Below are 25,100 nucleotides of genomic sequence, written 5' to 3' on the forward strand. Positions count from 1 at the left end.
AAACAAATTCAAAAGCTAGCAGAAGGCAAGAAATAACTAAGATCAGAGGAGAACTGAAGGAGATAGAGACACAAAAAACCCTTCAAAAAATCAATGAATCCAGGAGCTGGTTTTTTGAAAAGATCAACAAAATTGATAGACCACTAGCAAGATTAATAAAGAAGAAAAGAGAGAAGAATGAAATAGATGCAATAAAAACTGATCAAAAGGATATCACCACCGATCCCACAGAAATACAAACTACCATCAGAGAATACTATAAACACCTCTACACAAATAAACTAGAAAATCTAGAAGAAATAGATAAATTCCTGGACACGTACACCCTTGCAAGACTAAGCCACAAAGAAGTTGAACCTCTGAATACACCAATAACAGGCTCTGAAATTGAGGCAATAATTAATAGCCTAGCAACCAAAAAAAGTCCAGGACCAGATGGATTCACAGCCAAATTCTACCAGAGGTACAAAGAGGAGCTGGTACTATTCCTTCTGAAACTATTCCAATCCATAGGAAAAGAGGAACCCCTCCCTGCCTCATTTTATGAGGCCAGCATCATCCGGATATCAAAGTCTCGCAGAGACAAAAAAAAAGAGAATTTTAGACCAATATCCCTGATGAACATCGATGCAAAAATCCTCAATAAAATACTGGGAAACTGAATCCAGCATCACATCAAAAAGCTTATCCACCACAATCAAGTCAACTTCCTCCCTGGGATGCAAGTCTGGTTCAATATATGCAAATCAATAAATGTAATCCATCACATTAACAGAACCAACGAAAAAACATATGATTATCTCAACAGATGCAGAAAAGACCTTCAATAAAATTCAACATCCCTTCATGCTAAAAACTCAATAAACTAGGTATTGATGGAATGCATCTCAAAATAATAACTATTTATGACAAACCCACAGCTAATATCATACTGAATGGGCAAAAACTGGAAGCATTCCCTTTGAAAGCTGGCACAAGACAGGGATGCCCTCTCTCACCACTCCTATTCAACAAAGTGTTGGAAGTTCTGGCCAGGACAATCAGGCAAGAGAAGGAAATAAAGGGTATTCAGGAAAAGGGGAAGTCAAATTGTCCCTGTTTGCAGATGACATGACTGTATATTTAGAAAACCCCATCGTCTCAGCCCCAAATTTCCTTAAGCTGATAAGCAACTTCAGCAAAGTCTCATAAGCAACTTCAGCAAAGTCTCAGGATACAAAATCAATGTGCAAAAATCACAAGCATTCCTGTATACCAGTAACAGACAGAGAGCCAAATCATGAGTGAACTTCCATTCACAACTGCTACAAAGAGAATAAAATACCTAGGAATCCAACTTACAAGGGATGTGAAGGACCTCTTCAAGGAGAACTACAAACCACTGCTCAACAAAATAAAAGAGGACACAAACAAATGAAAGAACATTCCATGCTCATGGATAGGAAGAATCAATATCGTGAAAATGGCCATACTGCCCAAGGTAATTTATAGATTCAGTGCCATCCCCATCAAGCTACCAATGACTTTCTTCACAGAATTGGAAAAAACTACTTCAAAGTTCATATGGAACCAAAAAAGAGCCCTCATTGCCAAGACAATCGTAAGCCAAAAGAACAAAGCTGGAGACATCACGCTACCCGACTTCAAACTATACTACAAGGCTACAGTAACCAAAACAGCATGGTACTGGTACCAAACAGATATATAGACCAATGGAGCAGAACAGAGGCCTCAGAAATAACACCACACATCTACAACCATCTGATCTTTGAAAAACCTGACAGAAAGAAGAAATGGGGAAAGGATTCCCTATTTCATAAATGGTACTGGGAAAACTGGCTAGGCATATGTGGAAAGCTGAAACTGGATCCTTTCCTTACACTTTATACAAAATTTAATTCAAGATAGATTAAATACTTAAATGTTAGACCTAAAACCATAAAAACTCTAGAAGAAAACACAGGCAATACCATTCAGGACATAGGCATGGGCAAGGACTTCATGACTGAAACACCAAAAGCAATGGCAACAAAAGCCAAAATAGACAAATGGGATCTAATTAAACCAAAGAGTTTCTGCACAGAAAAAAAAAAACCTACCATCAGAGTGAACAGGCAATCTACAGAATGGGAGAAAATTTTTGCAGTCTACCCATCTGACAAAGGGCTAATATCCAGAATCTACAAAGAACTTAAACAAATTTACAAGAAAAAATCAACCCCATCAAAAAGTGGGCAAAGGATATGAACAGACACTTCTCAAAAGAAGACATTTATGCAGCCAACAAACGCATTAAAAAATACTCATCAGCCGGGCGCGGTGGCTCAAGCCTGTAATCCCAGCACTTTGGGAGGCCGAGACGGGCGGATCACGAGGTCAGGAGATCGAGACCATCCTGGCTAACACGGTGAAACCCCGTCTCTACTAAAAAACACAAAAAACTAGCCGGGCGAGGTGGCGGGCGCCTGTAGTCCCAGCTACTCGGGAGGCTGAGGCAGGAGAATGGCGTGAACCCGGGAGGCGGAGCTTGCAGTGAGCTGAGATCCGGCCACTGCACTCCAGCCCGGGTGGCAGAGACTCCGTCTCAAAAAAAAAAAAAAAAAAAAAAAAAAAAATACTCATCATCACTAGTCATCAGAGAAATGCAAATCAAAAGCACAGTGAGATACCATCTCACACCAGTTAGAATGGCGATCATTAAAAAGTCAGGAAACAACAGATGCTGGAGAGGATGTGGAGAAATAGGAATGCTTTCACACTGTTGGTGGGAGTGTAAATTAGTTCAACCATTGTGGAAGACAGTGTGGCAATTCCTCAAGGATCTAGAACTAGAAATACCATTTGACCCAGCCATCCCGTTACTGGGTATATACCCAAAGGATTATAAATCATGCTACTATAAAGACACATGCACATATGTTTATTGTGTCACTATTTACAATAGCAAAAACTTGGAACTAACCCAAATGTCCGTCAATGATAGACTGGATTAAGAAAATGTGATACATATACACCATGGAATACTATGCAGCCATAAAAAAGGATGAGTTCATGTCCTTTGCAGGGACACGGATGAAACTGGAAACTATCATTCTGAGCAAACTATCACAAGGACAGAAAACCAAACACCACATGTTCTCACTCATAGGTGGGAATTGAACAATGAGAACACTTGGACACAGGGCGGGGAACATCACACACAGGGGCCTGTCATGGGTTGGGGGCAGGGGGAGGGATAGCATTAGGAGAAATACCTAATGTAAATGATGAATTAATGGGTGCAGCAAACCAACATGGCACATGTATACATACGTAACAAACCTGCATGTTGTGTACATGTACCCTAGAACTTAAAGTATAATAAAAAAAAAAAGAAAAAAATCCTCCTTGAATCACTTGAACCCGGGAGGCAGAGGTTGCAGTGAGCCAAGATTACACCATTGAACTCCAGCCTGGGCAACAAGAGCAAAACTCTGTCTCAAGAATAAATTTAAAAAAAAAAAAAAAATCCTATGGCCAGGTGCAGTGACTCACAGCTGTAATCCCAGCACTTTGGGAGGCAGAGGCAGGTGGATCATGAGGTCAGGAGATTGAGACCATCCTGGCTAACACGGTGAAACTCCATCTCTACTAAAAATACAAAAAATTAGCTGGGCGTGGTGGTGGGCACCTGTAGTCCCAGCTACTCGGGAGGCTGAGGCAGGAGAATGGTGTGAACCCGGGAGGCAGACCTTGCAGTGAGCCAAGATTGCACCACTGTACTCCAGCCTGGGCAACAGAGCAAGACTCCATCAAAAAAAAAAAAAAAAATCCTTCTCGTAGCTGTCAGTTGATTTTCTTTCTCGCTGTAAAACTTGTGTGTGCTCACACATTGTCTCTGCTTCCTTTCCATTCGCTCACCAGACTTCCCCCTGGATTCAGCCCCACTACTCTGCCAAAATTGCTCTCACCAAGTTACCCAGTGACCTCCAAGTTGCCCACTCCAGGAGCACTCCTGAGTCCTCATCTTCCTGGAATGCTCCTCATGACCATCAGGGAATCTTCTGCTGCCTGTGAAAGGAAGCCCAACTCCAACTGCTGCAAGCAGAACTGTGAGTTTCTCAAATCATTTCTTTAATAATTTTCTCCCCTCTATTTTCCTCTCCCTGGGGCAGTAATCGGATGTGGGTTTGGGAACTCATCCTCTGGTGGTCTTTTCTATTGTTCAGTTCTTTGGTTGCTTATTCTGCTTTAGGAGTTTCTTGCTCTACTTTTAAACTTTGTGTTGAATTTGTAATTTTAGCTCTCATAGTTTTAGTTTCTAAGTGTGGTTCCTTGTTCTCAGAATATTCCTTTTTATTGCAACACATTCTTGTTTCATAGATACAGTATCTCACCTTATTTTTTTCTGATTAAAAAGTAATTTTAATTAAACTTTTTTTTTCCTAGTTTCTGAATGTCTTTGTTTTCTCAGAATTGCTTTCTTCAGTCTGTTTGTGTCCATGGTATGGACACTTTCTGAAAATGCTGCTGTGACTCTAAGTGGTCTGTGTCTGTTCTACAGTGAGATACTGGAGCTCTGGGGTGAGGACACTGGCTGACTGGTGGCTTTGGGGATTAACATCTTCAGGGAGATTGGGTGGGATGCCAGCTGTGTCATATGGCAAACCTTTCCCTCACCCCCAACACAAACAACATACGGAGGTCTCTTCTGGGGCCATTTAGTTTTTCCAGGGAGGGGCTTCCAGACCCACTGGGTGGTGTGTGCTTGGCTGACTGCCCTCCGAGAACCAGGCAGGAGAAGGCAGCCAGGAGTCTCACGGCTCTGGCAGCCGACTTTATTAATAACGGAGTCCTCCAGTGTTCCGTGTTACTTTCAACCTCCTCTTGTTCCTGCTGATTGAGTCCAGATCTTCTCTGGCTCATTTGGTCCAGAAAATGAACTCTAGTATCTTGCAGTGGGAAGGGAGGGCATGGAAGAGGGGAAGGGGCTAACTGCTCTTGCTTCAAACTTTCCACCAGTCCCTTTTTTCAACTTTTTCCTTCGACCCCACCTTCCAAAGAACACAGTACCTCTGAGTGCTGGGCTGCAGGGCTGCACTGCAGACCCTCAGGTCAGCCGCCTCCAGTCGGCTCAGTCATTTCCCCTTCGTGCATCTTTCAAGCATTTGTTGGCATTTCTCATCCGTCACTTTCTCGCCTTTGTTCTTTGTCTCTCTGCTGCCATGTTAGGGCCTTAGGAGAATCAAGAAAATCATGTTTCAATTCACCGTATTTAACTCCGAGTTCTTTTGTGTTCATTATATTTTTAGAATAGTTTGATTCCTTTTTTTTTTTTTTTTTAATAGAGATGGGGGTCTCGCCATGTTGCCCAGGCTGGTCTTGAACTCCTGGACTCAGGTGATCTACCTCGGCCTCTGGAAGTGCTGGGATCACAGGTGAGAACCATTGGTGATTGTTTAGGATCCAGTTCCACAGAAAGTCACTCAGAAAATAGAAATTCCACATTCTTCAATTGCACCCAGTTCTACAAAGAGCAGACATGAAGGTAGGGATATTTCTCTGTTTTTATTGTTGACTTAAAGTGCTCCCTATTGAATAACATTCATTTTGTGACATGTGAATGAAGCAATTCCCATTTCTCTGATATAAGGACATGTAGATGATTACTGATGCTTTTTCAGATCTGTCCAGGAGCATCTATTTTAGCCTCAGAGGTTTTTGCTTCTAAATTACTCAGATCTTTGTAGTCCTTTGTGAATAATTTTGGCATCATATCTTCAGGAGAACAATAATAGCCGACACTTATATAATGTGCCAGGCACTCTTCTATGCACTTTAAATATACTCACTTAACCCGTACAGCAACCATGAGGCAGATCTCATTACTGCCTTCAATTTACAGATGAATGAGGAGCAGAGAAGTGACTTGCCCAGCCTCACACAGCTAGTAGGCAGCACCAGAACCCTTGCTCTTAACCACTGTGCTATTTTGAAGCAGCTTTTTTCAAATTAACTTTAAAAAATGCACACCCACTTCTTAAAGGAGAACATTTAAAATGTTAATACCTAGAGCAGGAGAGTTTACAAAACACACACACACACAAAGCCAGTTAAAGGGAGCAGAGAACTGTGTAACTCAGAAGTCTGAGAGGAGTTGGCTTTTTCATTGGAGCACTAAATTTAGCTCGTAATTCTTGCCAGCTAATAAAAAAAAGTGAAGCATGTTAGATTATATGGTTTTCATTGTTTTGTAGAGTAAGAACACTAATTATTTTGTGGAGAAAAAACTTTTTGGCAACTGAATTCTAGAAGTAATTTCTAGAATTTTAATAAAAAGCCCAGTGTTAGAGGTTTTAAAAAACTTTTTATATTGTGAAATGTCATACTTTAGAAAAATGTGTAAACATCAATGTACAGGTTACTGGATTATTGTAAATTAAACCTTACAACTGGCCGGGCACAGTGGTTCACGCCTGTAATCCTAGCTCTTTGGAGGCCGAGGTGGGTGGATCACAAGGTCAGGTGTTTGAGACCAGCCTGGCCAACATAGAGAAACCCCGACTCTACTAAAAATACAAAAAATTAGCTGGGCATGGTGGCAGGTGCCTGTAATCCCAGCTACTTGGGAGGCTGAAGCAGGAGAACTGCTTGAACCTGGGAGGTGGAGGTTGCGGTGAGCCAAGATCACGCCACCGCACTCCAGCCCGGGCGACAGTGCGAGACTCTGTCTCAAAACAAAACACCTCACCACCACCCTGGCCCAGACGTAGAAACGTGACAGCCCCACAGCAGTCCTTGGTGCGTCTCAGTCATAAAGCTCTCCTCTCCTGCAAAGGTGACCACTATTCTGATTTTTTTATGGTCATCACCCCCTTGCTTTTCTTTATAGTTTTATTGCCTGAATAATACCCCTAAAACACTACAGTTTAGTTTGCCTATTTTGAAACTTTACATGACTAGAATCATATTTTATATATTCTCTTCAGCTCCTTTTGCTCAACTTTTTATCAGTGAGATTCATCCAAATTGTTGCATGTAGCTGTATTCGTCTTGCTCTATCTTACTCCATTGCATGACTAGATTACATTTTAGGAATATACCTCAATTTGCCCATTCACCTGTTGATGGACATTTGGGTTATTTTCAGGTGTTGGCTATTAAGAATCATGCTGTTATAAACATTCTTGCCTATGTCTCCCAGTTCAGACATCCATGTATTTCAGCTGCATAAGGATGTGTTGGGCCACAGAGTGAGCGTATATTGAACTTTTGTAGATAATGCCTACCAGCTTTCCAAATAGTTGTTCCACTGTACATGACCATCAGTAGTATATGAACATTGTTTTCCAAATACTTGCCCATACTTAAAATTGTCAATTTAAAAAATTTTAACCAGTCTTAGGGTTAAATTTGGTTTTAATTATTTTTTGTTACTTTTTTTTATGTACATTTGGTCATTTGTATTTCTTCTTTTATGGATTGCCTACTCAAGTCTCATGCCCGTGTTTCCACTGCATTGTCTGTCTTCTTTCCATTGATTTGTTAACTTTTCAAAACAATGATACTAATATATAGAAATTCAGTTCATATATAGATGTGTATATATATTTTATTTATTTATTTATTTATTTATTTATTTATTGACACAGAGTCTTGCTCTGTTGCCCAGGCTGAAGGGCAGTGGCATGATCTCAGCTCACTGCAACCTCCACCTCCTGGGTTCAAGCAGCTCTCCTGCCTCAGCCTCCCAAGTAGCTGGGATTACAGTCAACTGCCACCACACCTGGCTAATTTTTGTATTTTTAGTAGAGACAGGGTTTCACCATGTTGGCCAGGCTGGTCTCAAACTCTTGATCTCAAGTGATCTGTCTGCCTTGACCTTCCAAAGTGCTGGGATTACAGGTGTGAGCCACTGTGCCCAGCCTCAGTTGATGTTTACTTTTATTATAGTTAAAAATAAAAAAAAATTTGTTAAGCAACCTTACTAAACTTCTTAGTCCTAGTAATTTATCTATTGATACTCTTGGATTTTCTACATACGTAACCATTATATGTGCCCCCAAAATGTCCATTTCTCTGTCTTTCCCTCCAATTCTTATGCCTTTTATATATTTCTTGCCTAACTGCAATGTTAGTACCTCTAATACGATGGTGAAACAAAATAGTGACAGAGGGCACCCTTTGCGGCAATCTCAGAGGAGGCTATACTACCTGGTAGTGCATGAGCCCTCTTCATTTGCCACAAAAGAAGAGAAAGATTGGTGCAATCATGGACTTTCCTATTTCAGACTGAAAGTGATGCGCATTATCTGCTTTTTCATCTCACTGGGTAGAATTAGTTACAAGTCTCTTCTATCAGCAACGGTGCTAGCAGATGTAGGGGGCAGTTGATGGGATATCTGGTGAGCAGGCTCTGCCACACAAGGGGCCGACATAGAGGATAACGGGGGATATACTTGAGGAAGAGCAGGAAGTCCTCTGTGAGGAGCTGGTATCTCAGAGGAAGGCTCAATGATGATGCATTAGCTTCCAGAGCTGCTGTAACACAGGGCACAGACTGGCTGGCTAACCAACAGGAATCCCTGTCTCACTGTTCTGGAAGTCAGAAGTCCAAAATCAAGTTGTCAGCAGGATTGGTTCCTTCCAAGGGCTGTGAGGGAGGGATCTGTTCCAGGCTTCTCTCCTTGGCTTATGGATCACTTCTTCTTGTGTCTCTTCCTTCTTCTGTAAATGTTTGTGTCCAAATTTCCGTTTTCATAAAGACATCAGTCATATTAGATTAGCGTCTACCCTAATGACCTCACTTTAACTTGACTCTCTCTGTAAAGACTCTGTGTCTCCAAATAAGGACATGTTCTGAGGTACTAGGGGTTAGAACTTGAACATATGAATTTTGGGAGACACCAAGTTGGCCATTCTTACAAAAGGGAAGGAGGTGAACAATTCTAGGGAGAGGGCAGAGTTTGCACACAGGTCTTAAGGTGAGAAAGAGATTACACATGTGACTGGAGCCCAGTAAGCAGTGGGGTGGACAGCAGGGGCCAAATCACATCTCCTTGTAGTTTATGGGAAGGAAGTTTATGACTTTATTCTAACTGCAGTGGAAATTGGAGAGCTTATGCAGGGGAGAGACGTGATCTCACCATGTTGTGGGTGTAGAATGAGTTGCAGGCAGACAAGAGTAGCAGTGGGAAGACAGGGTAGGAAGCCAGTGAAGCGTCTAGTGGATAGATGAAGTAGGCTGGGACCCAAGGGTGGCAGGGGACAGAGAAAGAAGTGAGTGTGTGCCAGGTGTATATTAGAGTTAGGTATGACAGGACTTGGAGAATTGGATGGGGGCCGGGAAGTGAGGTTGAGAAAGGTATCAAGGATAACTTCTAAATTCCGAATGGCAGAACTGGAGGAATTGTGAAAGATGGGGAGAAGTGGGAAAATTTGGGTTCGGGTTTTGGTGGTGATAGGGTGATAGGGTCAAGGAAACTGTTTTGGCCATGTTATATTTCAGATATGTGTGAGACTTCCAAAGAAAGAGGTCACTAGGCAGCTGAACACATATGGACCTGCGTAGGTACAGTGAACTGAGAAGAGGCGAGGACATGGAGTCATTATGAGAGAGATGGTATCTGGAACCATGGGAAAGAGTAACTAGGCAAGGAGGGAAGGGTTATGAAAGAAGCCTAGAAATACTTAGATATTTTTTGTTTCAACCATCCATAAAAGCCAAGTCATCACGCTTCTATGTAACAGAGTGAAAGCATGACTGGGGTTGAGATAATGCTGAAGTACTGCGTTCTGATAAGTCAACTTGATGCAATGACAGAAGTTAGACAACGGTAGGCAAAGTTGGAATTGGCATTAGAAAACCTTTCAGCAAATGTTGGGCCACAATAAATGTTTGGTTGCATTTTCTGACAGTTGTTGGAAGTTCCAGAGTTAATCCTGTGTTTCAAAAAGTGCGGGACTGACCCGTGAGCTTGTTGCACAGGTAAGGCATCCTGTTTCTGAAAAGAGGTGGGTCACAAAGTGGCCTGTAGGGAAGACTGAATAATTCCTCTAAAAGGATATTTGAGCCACCAGAATAACTTGAATACCTACTCAAATAAGATCCCAGAAGTTAGGATCTTTAAGCATGAAAAAGATCATTTTGGTCTAAAACATGGAATGTTGTTGCTACCTGGACTACTTCATCTCAGAGAACCATTGTATGGCATCTGTATAATGTAATTTTGAATACATATATAGATAACGTCACATGTCCTAGGCATATCACAAAATAATATGCCTAGGATGGCTGGATTATAAGTTCCCCTCCCTCCCCTTACTCCTCTCCCATGACTTCAGAGGTGATCTACTTAACGGCATTTATTCATCTGGCTTAAATATATGCTTACACACTGTACAATATCTGCAAAACAGTTCACAGTAGGGTTTCTTATTTTTTATTTTTTTTATTTTTTGAGACGGAGTCTCGCTCAGTTGCCCAGGCTGGAGTGCAGTGGTGTGATCTTGGCTCACTGCAACCTCCGCCTCCCGGGTTCAAGCGATTCTCCAGCCTCAGCCTCCTGAGTAGCTGGGATTACAGGCATGTGCCACCACACCCAGCTAATTCTTACATTTTTTAGTAGAGACAGGGTTTCGCCATGTTGGCCAGGCTGGTCTCGAACTCCTGACCTCAGGTGATCGGCTCGCCTCAGCCTCCCAGAGTGCTGGGATTACAGGTGTAAGCCACTGCACCTGGCCTATAAAAAGTTTTAAGAATAACCATATGATTAATTCCTGCTATACTTTCCTTCCATTGAAAAACGTTTACAAACAATATAAGGTTTCTTGTGGAGTTTTCCAATCTCTCGCCAGTCTTATTACACAAAACATCTGTTGATGCACTTGGGGATGAATAACCTTTCAGTTGTTCTTGGTATTAAACAGTTCTTTCTGACAAAAGTTAGCCAGTATGTGTAATTGCTTAAGGCTTTTCCTTAAAACCATATTTTCCTCATAAACTTGCAATGACTTGGTAAATGCATTATTTCCCATTTCAATATAAAGGGCTTCAGATCACCAGAGGAATATGGCAAGACATTTACTGAGGATGGAAAGAGATCAAACTGGCTGCGGTCACTGGAATGTTCTAGCTCTAGAAGCATGTAAATAGAAATTCCTAAGACTAAGGGAAAATTTCAGATACTACAGTTTTCAGAGGTATCACTGGAAGTGAGACAAATAACTGCTGAGGCATTGATGGGGATATATCCCTTCCCTTCCGTTCCCTTCTCTTCTCCCTTCCCTTCTCCCTCCCCTCCTTTCCCCTCCCCTCCATCCCTCCCCACCCCTGCCCTTTTCTTTTCTTCTTTTTTTGAGATAGAGTCTTGCTCTGTCGCCCAGGCTGGAGTACAGTGGTGCAATCTTGGCTCACTGCAACCTCCACCTCCCAGGTCCCAGCAATTCTCCTGCCTCAGCCTCCCAAATAACTGGGATTACAGGCCTGTGCCACCACACCTGGCTAATTTTTGTATTGTTGGTAGAGATGGGGTTTCACCATGTTGGCCGGGCTGGTCTCAAAACTCCTGACCTCGTGATCTGCCCGCCTTGACCTCCCAAAGTGCTGGGATTACAGGCGTGAGCCACACCTGGCTGGGATATATGTTTCTGACTCTCCCTGCAGAAATTACATTGTGGGGACAGGATCTCAAATCTGGATGGGGGCCAATGGTTGAGCCCAAAACACTTCTAGTTGCCTCTGAAAAGATTTGGACTTAATTGCCTTTTTTCTGTGACTGAATTTAAATTTTACTTGAAGTCACATCTTGATGCCTTTTATCCTTTTGTTTTCTCCTTCCTTAACATTTTTATTGACCAAGAGTTTCTATAATCCATCTCAAAAAACTCAAGTCCGGTTTTAGCCTAGAATCAAGAGCTCTTCTCAAAACAATCTGAACTTGGAAAGCTGAGCACTAGTTGGACCTTACAGGTTAAGAGTGAAGTTGACAATGCCATGGGAAGTCATGGAGAGGCTTTGAGGCATAGCTCTCTGCCATTTCATAGTTATCTCCTTGGACAATTTCATCACCAACTGCTTTTCTCCTCCCTCAAATGAGGATTAGTAATGTTTATAGAATTTTTGTGAAGATTAAACAAGATGTTGTAATACTTCCTTTCCCATCTTAGCTCTTATTCTTATAATGTTCTGATTAAGAACACAGACAGGGAGGGTCAGACACACACTGCCCATGTGCTTTCCACATTAATACTCAATGGGTAGAAGTGAGACATTGTTGAGATAGGGAAGAGAGGCATTTCAGGCAGACATGTGCAGGTGGAAAGAATGGGATGAGCAAGTGAAATGCAGATACTGGGGGGAAAGGTTGGAAAGGAGACCAATGTATACCCACAAAAAGCCCTGTAGCATCGGCACATTTCTCTTAGCCAGAGTGGAGGCAGGAAGTCTAGGACGCTACTGGATGCAGGGCAAGGACTAGCCATGGAAGTAGTGACAGGGAAGAGCTTGAAATCAGAAAAGGTACTCAGTGGGCTGAGTATATGGAATCATTCACAGCGATAGTCAATAGCAGATTGAGGTGGCAGGAAAAAGGTAAGAGGAAGACGTGGTTAGATGATAGATACATATGGCCAACATAGATGAATTAATGGGCCAGGTTAAGCAGTTGACGATTAGCCAAGTTCAGAGAATCATGACAGCACACAACTCGTGAGCAAAAGGATCTTGTGAATGGGCAAGTTTATTGGTAGAGATTTAAAAATGTTAACAGTGAAGAACAAAGTTCCTGGTGAGCAAGTGTTGAGGTCTCTGTGGAAGGGTAGTCTCTTATGTATCCATGTAGTGACTTGGCAGAGGGATAGAGGGCTATGAAATGTGGTTAAACTTTGTTATCAATCCGTTTAACAGTGGGAATGTAATTGCATATTGGTATGTTTGGCACCAAAGGATTTTAAACATCTCCAAATAGCTTCCTGTGCCAAAGAATTCACAAGGTTTTTACCCAGCTTATAGAACTCAGCAAGCTCAGGATAATGGACAGAGTCACAAAGAACTAAGAAATTTCAGCGAGGCCTGTATTTCCAAAATAGGTTTTCACCTGTCTTAGTAAAGGTGAATAACCTGAGACATTTTGCAGAAAGTCCTTTCCTAAGCCAACTGTATCGTGGTTCCACAAAGATTATTCTGCAGTCCTGTACCTAAGTTTAATTCAAGAGGTAGATGTTATTCTATCAGTTTGGCTAAAGTTCCTCTATTGTGCCCATTCTTCAGGCCGTCTAGTCATCAGAAACCTCTTAATTTCAAATTTATATTTGTAGAGGGAATACACATCAGAAGGCCCTTCCTTGGAAGAAAGTTCTCATATCTTATTACCTAATCCAGGAGCTGCAAGAAAGTCTCAAAGCCCATCGTGTTAAACCCATCGTGTTTTTTCTTTTTTTGAGACAGTCTCGCTCTGCCACCCAGGCTGGAGTGCAATGGCGCAATCTTGGCTCACTCCAACCTGACTCCAGGGCTCAAGTAATCCTCCCACCTCAGCCTCCTTGAATAGCTGGGACCACAGGCATGCACCACCAGGGCCCGGCTAATTTTTGTGTTATTAGTAGTGTTGGGGTTTCACCATGTTGGCCAGGCTGATCTCAAACTCCTGAGCTCAGGTGATCAGCCCGCCTCAGCTCCCAAAGTGTTGGGATTACAGGCATGAGCCATCATGCCCGGCCAACCCATCATTTTGTAAATGACTACATCCAGGCACATACCTTCTTGGTTCATGGTACAGGCTGTTCAAGGGGCTTAGCTAATGTCAAAATGAAACAAATTAGTCATGTAGGGACTAGACAGTCATGGTAATTTTTAAATTGGCAACAAAAGTTTCATTAACTAAGGGGAAAAAACTGGCTAGGACTGTCCAGGGTAGAGACGGGAACTGGAGCCCTTCCAGATTCCCTTCCTTTGGGAACTAAGTCCCTTAAAGCAGTGGCCCCCAACCTTTTTGGCACCAGGGACTGGTTTTGTGGAAGACAGTTTGTCAACAGGACAGGGCTGGGGTGGGGAGTGGTTTTGGGATGAAACTGTTCTACCTCAGATAATCAGGTGTTAGTCTCCTAAGGAGGACGCAGAATGCCTCACGGGCACAGTTCACAACAGGGTTCATGCTCCTCTGAGATTCTAATGCCCCTGCTGATGTGACGGGAGGTGGAGTTCAGGTGGTAATGCTCGCTAGCCGCTGCTCACCTCCTGCTGTGTGGCCCGGGTCCTAACAGGCCATGGACTGGTACAGGTCCGCGGCCCAGGGATTGAGGACCCTGACTTAAATGACTTGAATGTGTGCTTCTTGTGTGTTATGGGGGGTGTATCAAGTCAACATCAGGTAAGGCTATCTGCTGGGCTCTAGTTAATCTACTTCCATGTTTCAGTGTAAAGCCTAATCCCTGCCTCTCCCCACCCCCATTTAAAAATTTTCCAATTTGGAAGTTAGCACTTCCAAACTTTTTGAATATTTACAAACAATGAGAAAGTTCATCAATAGTACAAAGAAGGTTGCCATCAAATAACGTCATAACAAACAGCACTCAGGAAGCGGCAGAAATACAGGCATGGATAGTCTCTGGATCCTGTTCTCCATGTTATAACTTGTCATAACAGATATACAACTTGCTATGGTCCTTCTATTTCAAATGAAGTGAAAATATGTACCACTGAAATTTTAAACAAACAAAATCAGGTTTAATTCAAATAAATATCCTTTATTAAAGAAAAAGAGGAATATTGTTAAAAGCACCAAAACTGTAGGTTGTTACATTGCATGTACAAGAGAAAGGTGATTGCAATACTTGGTGTACAAGTACTTAACTCTGAAGTCATGAGTGTAAAAAACATGAAATACAAAGCAATACAATTACAATGCAGAAAAGTTGCGCTAAAGAGCAAAAGGCAATGGTCAAAACAATTACTGGAGATTTCATGGTATTGCTAAAAATGCTTGGTTTTTTCCTTTGTACTTTTAATACTTTAGAATGTTAATTGAACATACTTAAGTATTGTAAATTTGCAAGAGTTGGCATTTACAATACACTGTGCACACTGTCCATTTAATGTAATGGTATTAAAGCCATCCTTACAAGCCAAGCACAATGTGCTAGTGTTTTGCTTCTACCTTTTATTATATTGCACAAAGCTAGTAAATGTTGAATCAGTTTTCCATTAAAATTTTCATTTACCCAGAACCGATAAAAATCATGGCAGTCTCCTTAGCCCTAATGGGCAATTAATTATTCATGCAAAATAATGTGCAGCCTTCCATTTTTCATTAACTACATAGTATGGTTTCATACTTGGAAAGACATACAATACAATGAGAAATTCAATGAGACAATGGAGATTCTGTCAAAGCTAAAAAAGTCAGAAGTCATTGTATGGGTTGCATCATTTACCCATCTTGGTTCACAAATGAAGGAAAAATGCCACCTAGTGATTATGCAGACTTCTTAAAACCAATATAATTGGGAAAGGCTGGAATAACTTGTTACACCCTTTGATAGCTACCCATAGAACATGCAAGTAAAAAAAAAAATCCCCAAATTTCCCTTGTTAAAACTGAACTCTATAACCGACATCCATACCGTGTGTTTTCATCTAAACATCACTTTTCAAGGTCTTTCCTACCCACCAACTCCCTCAAATTTAGCCACTCTTAGTGTACCTAATTAAAAACAACAAAAAACACTAGCAAAAAACAAAACTTTCCCCTAACCCGCAAAACAAATGACTGCTTTGAGATTCAGTGTGAAATAACATTCATCAATTATTTAACAAGTCAACCTCAGAGGTATTTTCTGTACATGCCCCTTACAGTGGCATAATGTCTCTGCAGAAGGGGAGAGACAGTATAAATTTGGAATTCAATCAATTAAATCCTACAATTGCCAAGTTGTACATTTACTGTGGGCAAAACATAGAAAACTACAATAAACACATCTTGAGAATAACCCAATGAGGAAACTTTTCATACATTCACACACACAAACACACACTCACCGAATCCAGACTCCCTCCCGCCTTTACAAACCCTTTGCTTACATAACACGGTTTAGGCAGCAATATAAACTCACTTTGTAGGAAAACTTTTAAATTACACTATATCGGATAAAAAATACCATTGCTTCATTTTACAAAGTAATTAAGCAGTGACCCTTCTTAATGTGCTTTAACTAAAGAGCACTTTGCAGCAAAGTTCAGAAATTACTCAATTGTTCAGTAGGACTAATAGATGCAACATGCTCTAACAGTAAGGTGCTTCCACTTTCTCACCCCTCTTCCATCTGAAATAAATCTTGCTGGTCACTCCTCTAAGCATAGCTCTTTTTCTATGCTAAACAGTAAGTGGGAAATAGAATCTGTTTAAAATGCACACTTAATTTTTTGTTATCATTTACATTTAGTGCAATAATTAGGTAAAACTTCAGGTTTCTGCTTTCATTACCAAATGGCTGCATTTTAACAATGTGTCTGCAATAGTTTTGAAATGTCTTATAGCTGTTCATTTTTTACAAGTAACCTGGTAAAGTGTATGAAATTTCAACTCCCTGATAGAGGCCTTAAGGACCCAATAAACTTTTTACACATTGGTATCTGATGTTAAGTTTGTAATACTTCAATAATAAAGCTAAAAAAAGAAAACCCAAAAAACCTTGTATTTAGTGAACATTTGCCTAGGCTAAAAGCATTGACTTAAATTTATACAAACACACTCATGTGACTGTAACTTAAAAATGGTGTCTCAGGGAATGTGTAAAATTAAACTGTATTAATTGTATACTGATTGCATCCCAAACAGAGAATGCTGCCCATTAGTTTTTGTTTCACTGATTTAAGAATTTTAATTCTCAGTGTCTACAATGGCCCAAGTATGCTTTGCAACTTGACACACATTCTGTGACAAAGTAGCCATGCCATGTGTTACCAAATATTACTACAGAGTTCAACTTTGTAGAAACAATTGTTTTTCCTCATTACATAAAGTAAAAGTGCCGAAAATTATGTTCTGGTTTCGTGTTATGAGAAAAGCTCTATATTTCTATTCCCACTATTACAGCTGTGTCTAGGAGTCTCCTTTTAAAAAATGCATTACAGAAATATTTCAGTTCCACAATGAAGAATTAAGGAATGATTGTTTTTATGCTGCTCACAAACTCAATAAGCCTATACAATACAAGCAAAACCATTATTCATCTTTTAAAAGATCCTTTTTAGCCAGGCATTCCTCACACTGCTGTAATCTACACAAGGATTTGCAATCATTAAGAATACCTTTCCTACACATGCGACATTGGTTATAATTTTGGGTGCATTAGGAGCCATTTGAAATTGACAGTCAAGTGGGCAGTAACAATCTCAAAACATCCCAAACTCATTTACTTGTTTTCCCTATTTTAAATGCATTGCAGTTGAGACCAGATTGGCAAATTAACTTCTAAATTGATTCAGCATAAGCAAACAGCTGTTTGTGGATACAGAAATCATATATTAACAGAAATGTGTCAAATATTTTGAAGCACATAAAAAGTATGGACGAGTTTGGAACTGGAAATGTGAGCATCTAAAGTACCATCATAACTAAATATACACATACGTAGTATTAAGGCCGAAGATCCTCATTTTATTAGAGGCAAGGAAAAAGGGCATTTAACCAGGTTTACATAATTTTGGTTAGGTTCTGAAGCTACTTTAACAGGAGGGTTCCACTGGTAACGTCATCTTGATGGACAAGTAGACCCTAGTTATTTGAAATTTTATTATCATTTGTGAGTAACTCCAAAGGTTTCTGACCTACAATCATTTCAAATTGTGTAGAAGCAGGAATCTGCACCTTAAGGCAAGGAAATGGGTGTGTTGGAAAGTTATTTACAATAGAATGGGCATACCTGGCTGCCAACAATACTCTGCTTTAACCTCCTTCTCTTCCAAGTGTGAGGTGACTCTCATGGAGCACTGTAACAGGATGGGTTGAGAGAGTTGTAGATATATCCATGAGGCTGAGTGGAGTTCTGTACACCCTCCACCCTCCAGTCTTTGCCAGAGACTTACTGTTACAGCACACCCTGGAAGACAGACCACAGGACACATGTATAAATGAGCCTATTTTATAATAGAATCCCAAAACTAAAAGGGTAGCAAATTCCCTCTCAAGATATGAATGTTCCAAGGTTTTTGGTTAAATTAACACTACATGTGTCTGTATTTTTCTGAATTTGAATAAATGGAAAAAAGTAATGAACAAGCACCCAGAGAACTGGATATATGAAATGTTGACACATGGGTACGTAAAAATTGGATAGCATAAAATTGATACATGATTTTGTAAAGGTTTGCAAATTTGCTTTAACTTTTTCAAATATATTAATATAACCAATCACTCTTTGGGTTAAGAAATATGCTTTAATATTTTACCAAGGGCAAATAGGACACTATCACCACTCCCATGCTGTTGAAGTTTCCATATTACATCTGTATTTCTAATCTTTCCAGACAAGATGTGGGAATAGTGTGGGAACTAAAACCAATGTATTACGAAGATGCTGCAGAGAAGCTCCTAGTCTCATCAATAAATGTATTACTAACATTTAAACAAAAGATTTTGTCAGGCTGGGCACAGAGGCTCACGCCTGTAATCCTAGCACTTTAGGAGGCCGAGGCCGGCAGCTTGCTTGATTTCAGGAGTTCAAGACCAGCGTGGGCAACATGGCAAAACCCTGTCTCTACAAAAAATACAAAAATTAGCTGGGTCATGGTGGCATGTGCCTGTTTTGTTTTGAAATAATAAAAAATTTTGTCTTACATAACCTGTTGCCAGAAAATTTTCTCCCTAATTATTTTCAAGAAAACACTTTAAAATAACAAAGGTGTGAGCGTTTCTTTTTTCTCCAGGAATACCAATTCATATACAATCTGGGCTTTTGCTCCAGTACTGCCTTCTGGGTTTAGGCCAGAGAATTGTCTTAAAAGAAATAAAGTTCTTTTTGGTATTTTATTTCTTAACTCCCTCCACAGAAAGGCCAAGATCTGCTTATACACAATTGTATGTACAGGGTACTGCACACTGAGTCCAACGATCTACATGTATTCAAGCCCACGACAATCCTGCTGACACTCCGGAACATATCAATGTGTCCTTCAGGACTCCATCGCAGCCAAAATCAGCACCTAAAGCTGTGTATAAATGTAAAATTTTAGTGACAATAACAAAGGCATTCTCCCAAAATTCCATTCAGCGCATGTGAAGATGGTGAAATGCCAGCCATGGAGACTTGTCTGCTTGTCTACTTTCTATCTTTGTAGAGCACATGCTTTTCACTGTGCAGCATAAAAATAAAAACTTAAAATGGTGGTTTGTAGAAAGAGTTAAGATCTGTATCCCTATTACTGAACCTTGATTTTTGATTCTCAATAGGAAAGTCATGTCAGTCATAGCAATCAAGCAATAGTTCACACAAAATAAAAATAATTTGAAATATTATCAAAGTATTGCCTCGCATAAGCAAGGATGCACATAAAATTCAAACTATTATAAATTCAGAAATATGAAGAGTGATTTAAAAGCATGGAAACTTCAAAACCTTACAAAGTATAAGACTCCTAAAAATATGCCATGTTAAATGTATCATGTTGTGAACATATTAATAGATATATCTCCATGCAGCTTTTCAGATGTTGCTGAACATCTTTATGAAAAATCCTTTGGAAATGAGTAATGTGGATATTTCAGGTGTATTTCCATCTGATTTTAATTCCTGACTTACAGCTATCATGATAAACTTTTTCAGAGTGTCACAGTATTTAACATAAGCTGATATGGAAGAAGCTATTTTTTCAGATGACTTTTCAGTGCACCGAAAGATGGTTCTCAAAGCAGTCCCAATACAGCTCACGGTAGATCTCGGTCAACCCAGTGTTCTTCCAGCAAGCCCTAGCTTAACTGGCCATTACATGGATGTAAAATAGGTGGATGGAAGGAGAATGTGCTTAAAAAACAGAAATCTCCAGATGGCCTTTTCTTCATTGCAGTCAGGAACATTGCACATGTAAAATTCATGTTAACCATCATCTATTGGAATGACTGGAAAGTGATAACCTGCCAATTGTGCTTCCTTTCTTCACACCACTGAACCAATGCACTTTGGATCTAATGTTATCCAACTGAGGAACCAAGTGCTTAAACTGTTATTTTCCAAAAGAATCAGAACCAATCTTGAATGATATTTTTCTTCTGTTATGTCACCTGTTTACAAACAAAATAATACAGACCATTAAAAAAAGATGACCCTTTAAAGATACAGTGTATTTACGTTCCCTCAAAAAGTGTACAAAAGACATTTTTTACAAAAGGCCACGACTGTATTCTTAAAGCAGCAAAAATGAAAACAAAATAATCTAAATACAGATTTTGATCACGTTTAAAAGACTCTTAGATTTTCATTTTTATTCTTTTTACTCTAACACTGTATCAAAACTATATACTAAAAAGGTAAATTCAGTCTAAACTATTTGCCTCATAAACTGCTAGTAGAGTAAGAATAATTAAATGGTGTCTTCAAAATGCAGTAGAAACTGTTTTTGTTAGACTGACATTAGAGGACAGGATTAATACCAGTCTTTAAATGGATACTTCATCTGGGCATTTTATTGAAAAGTGTTGTGCTTAAGATCCATGGGGCTTACTCACAATACAGGAGCATTTATATAAAAGACATACTCATCAGATAAAAGCTGACAGGAACATGAATAAATACCAACTTAATACAGCTCTGCTTTTCTAATACTGTAGCTACATATGGCTAATGAGCACTTGATATGTGTCTAGTGTGACTGATTTAGTTTGATTTAAATCCAGTTTGATTTAAAAATCTAAAACAGTAAATACTATTTTTCCATTAAATACAATTTTACTGTTTTGGTAGGACATTTCTTGTTAAGAATCAAATACTTAGCATTCAAATTGAGATGTGCTACTAGTATATACAAAAAATACACTGAATTTTGAAGACTTAATATGGAAAAAAAAGAAATAGAAAGCCATGTCCTAGGTTTTTAATGTTGATTGTGTGTTGAAGGATATTACTTTGGCTACATTGTGTCAAATAAAATATTACAAACATCAGTTTCACATGTTCCTTTTCATTTTTGATGTGACTAGTGCTGGGCGCGGTGGCTCAAGCCTGTAATCCAGCACTTTGGGAGGCTGAGACGGGCGGATCATGAGGTCAGGAGATCGAGACCATCCTGGCTAACACGGTGAAACCCCATCTCTACTAAAAAAATACGAAAAACTAGCCAGGCGTGGTGGCGGGCACCTATAGTCCCAGCTACTCGGGAGGCTGAGGCAGGAGAATGGCGTAAACCCGGGAAGTGGAGCTTGCAGTGAGCTGAGATCCGGCCACTACACTCCAGCCTGGGCGACAGAGCGAGACTCCGTCTCAAAAAAAAAAAAAAAAAAAAATTAAATTACATGTCTCAAACTATATTTCTTTTGAACTGCACTGCTATAGTTACTTTAGAAGACTCCTACAGGGGGGCCCAGCACAGTGGCTCATGCCTGTAATCCCAGCACTTTGGGAAGTTGAGGAGGGTGGATCAGTTGAGGTCAGGAGTTCGAAACCAGTCTGGCCAACATGGTGAAACCCGTCTCTCCTAAAACTTCAAAAAAATTAGCTGGGCATGGTGGTGCGCCTGTAATCCCAGCTTGAACCTGGGAGATGGAGATTGCAGTGAGCCGATATGGCGCCACTGCACTCCAACCTGGCTGACACAGTGAGACTCCATCTCGGGAAAAAAAAAAAGAAGACCCTCACAGGAAACAAACTAGAAGCTTATTTATTTATTGAGTCAGGTTTCCTCCTGCCTCATCCTCCCAAGTAGCTGGGACTACAGGTGTGAGCCACCATGCCCACCTACTTTTTGTATTTTTGGTGGAGATGTGTTTTGTCATGTTGCCAGGCTAGTCTTGAACTCCTGGGCTCAAGTCATCCACCCACCCCCAGCCTCCCAAAGTGCTGCAGAATTACAGGCCTGCAACTTAAAAGTTCACACCCAGCCTGAAACTTATTTTAAATCTCTATGTAATTACACACATTTTAAGAAATTTCCTTGAACACGACTATGGCTATCTCTGGAAAGAGAAGAGTTTCAGAGGGGAATGAACAGGGCAAAACAAGGGACCTTCATCACCTACTTTATGAATATTCAAGAAATTACCTCTTAAAACAAAAGTATGTAAGTACATTAATAACAAAATTACAATCAAGAAATCTGACCAGGCACAGAAGCCTGTTAATCCCAGCACTTAGGGAGGCAGAAGCAGGCAGATCACCTGAGATCAGGAGTTTGAGACCAGCCTGGCCAACATGGTGAAACCCCGTCTCTACAAAAATATAAAAATTATCTGGGAGTGGTAACACGCGCCTATAATCCCAGCTACTCAGGAGGCTGAGGCAGGAGAATTGCTTGAATCGTGAGGTGGAGATTGCAGTGAGTCGAGATCACACCATTGCACTCCAGCTTGGGCAACAAGAGTAAAATTCCATCTCGAAGAAAGAAAAAAAGAAAAAAAAAAAGAAATCTAACAAATTAATGGGAAATACAAATTGCGGAAAAGCCTTTTTAGCCATTTATAGATAAAAAGTTCACAGCCTTTCAGTCTCCACGATCACAAAGTAGTGATACGCAGCTACTTCATCACTGCCTAATCAGTTCATACTAGTCTATGGTTTGCTTCTGGGGAAGCACACATTTAGTAAAGGGTGACTTTGCAGATTTCCAAGCTCATGTATTTTCCAAGTGTTTCACTGTTTCTCTCTCAACATTGTACCACATATTCCAACCATCAACAGTCTCCCACATACCCGAAAAAAGTTTTAAGCAATTTTCAAAGTGGTATACACCATGCACCATGTTCTTAACATCTGATACTAAGGCTAAATTAGTAGCCAGAAGCTATGAGTAACATCCCAGTCACTTGAGTATACAAAATGCTGATGCAATGTCTAGGGTTACGGCAGGATATGGTGGGATGGGAGGAGACAGACAAGGATAGGCTGACTTGAGCAGCTGCTGGTGTGCTGTGAATGGGCCACTGTGGACCATCTGTAATGAAACAGCTAAACACACATTTATGTGAAGGTCCAGCTGTGGAATTAGTGCAAAGATGGCAGTTTTAGGCACAAGCTTAAGCAGCTTCCTGAGAAGCTACAGCAGAAGAAGACAACACATGGTAGCAAGAACTGTAAAGTGGGAGACAACCTACAAATATCCACTATGGAAAAGATCCCCAGTTAGACACACCTGAGAGTCTAGACATTCACACACTGATATGTGTGTGTGTGTGTCTGTCTGTCTGTCTATCTATCCATCCATCCATCCATCCATCCATCCATCCATCCATCCATCCATCCATCCCTTTATAAAGCATAGTGGACATACGTACAAGCAAAAATAACTCGAAGTTACTTTGGGATCCAAAAACAGTAAGTCATACAAAGTGAGTGTTACATGTAACTATATACATAATAGGAAAAAAGGCAGGATAATGCTACTACTGAATGTTGGCTGAATCATGGTAAATGAAATATTACCCTTTTTAAGTGATTGATTGATGCAGATGCTGATGGGGAGGGGTACAGTGGAGAGGTACCAGAGGCATGAACCCAAACCCAAAGGAACAGGTGAAACTGCTTTCAGTAATATTTTACCTAATATAACTAATAGAATCTTTCAATATGTAATCAATTGTTTAAAAACTGACATACATTACATTTTTGTATTATGTCTTCAAAATCTAGATGTGTACTTGCATATACATTAGATCTACTCAGAATTCTTTTTTTGGGGGCCAGGCATGGTGGCTCACACCTGTAATCCCAACACTTTGGGAGGCTGAGGTGGGCAGATCATTTGAGGTCAGGAGTTTGAGACCAGCCTGGCTAAGATGGTGAAACCCTATCTCTACTAAAAATACAAAAAAAAGAGCCCAGCATCATGGCAGGCGCCTGTAATCCCAGCTGCTCGGGAGGCTGAGGCACAAGATTCACTTGAACCCAGGAGGCGGAGCTTGCAGTGAGCCGAGATTGTGTCACTGCACTCTAGCCTAGGTGAGAGGGTGAGACCCTGTCAAAAAAAGATTTTTTTTTTCTTTGTTGTTCTACTCAGGATTCTTAAGGACAGAATGTCCATTTTTAATAAGTTCCCCAAGTTAATTCTTATGATCAAACATGTTTTAAGAATTATTATGCTAATTGGGGCAACCATAGGGAGATCCTGTCTCTACAAAAAAATAAAAAAATTAGCCCAGCACAGTGGCATGTGTCTGGAGTCCCAGCTACTTGGGATGCTGGAGCCCAGAAGGTTGAGGCTGCAGTGAGCCATGAACGTGCCACTGCACTCCAACCTGAGCAACAGAGAGAGACTGTGTCTCTAAAATAAAAAAAGAAATTCAACAAAAAGAATTCACAGGGCTAACACATAAATTAATTATTCCTTTACTTATTCCCTTCTAGGACTCAAGTCTTCCCACTTTGGTGAATGTTTGAAGCCCAGAGAAACATATTCCATCAAGAAAGAATAATACTTAATAGAACATGTTTGTATACTCTATAAATTTTATACAAATTACATGGTAAATCTTCCTCCATCACAAAAAAAAGCAGGGGTTGCAATACTAGTCTCTGATAAAACAGACTTTAAACCATCAAAGATCAAAAGAGACAAAGAAGGCCATTATATAATGGTAAAGGGATCAATTCAACAGGAAGAGCTAACTATCCTAAATATATATGCACCCAATACAGGAGCACCCAGATTCATCAAGCAAGTCCTTAGAGACTTACAAAGAGACTTAGACTCCCATACAATAATAATGGGAGACTTCAACACTCCACTGTCAACATTAGACAGATCAACGAGACAGAAAGTTAACAAGGATATCCAGGAATTGAACTCATCTCTGCAGCAAGCAGACCTAATAGACATCTATAGAACTCTCCACCCCAAATCAACAGAATATACATTCTTCTCAGCACCACATCATACTTACTCCAAAATTGACCACGTAATTGGAAGTAAAGCACTCCTC

General features: G+C 40.3%; 2 protein-coding genes across 11 annotated transcripts in view; one reads left to right on the top strand and one right to left on the bottom strand.

Moving 5' to 3' along the window:
• The window catches only part of LOC105475087 (homer scaffold protein 1), a 192,551-nt gene extending 176,831 nt beyond the window's left edge, over positions 1-15,720 (top strand). For all 10 annotated transcript variants that reach the window (XM_071098773.1, XM_071098774.1, XM_071098769.1 and 7 more), the window contains 2 exons: positions 3,904-4,091; positions 5,328-15,720. The gene's annotated coding sequence lies outside the window, so the exon portion shown is untranslated. The remainder of the gene's footprint in view (positions 1-3,903; positions 4,092-5,327) is intronic.
• The window catches only part of LOC105475089 (junction mediating and regulatory protein, p53 cofactor), a 91,527-nt gene continuing 81,130 nt past the window's right edge, over positions 14,704-25,100 (bottom strand). The window contains 1 exon segment of the mRNA XM_011730083.2: positions 14,704-20,255. The gene's annotated coding sequence lies outside the window, so the exon portion shown is untranslated.

This window comes from Macaca nemestrina, chromosome 6, assembly GCF_043159975.1.
Source record: "Macaca nemestrina isolate mMacNem1 chromosome 6, mMacNem.hap1, whole genome shotgun sequence".
Lineage (NCBI taxonomy): Eukaryota > Metazoa > Chordata > Mammalia > Primates > Cercopithecidae > Macaca > Macaca nemestrina.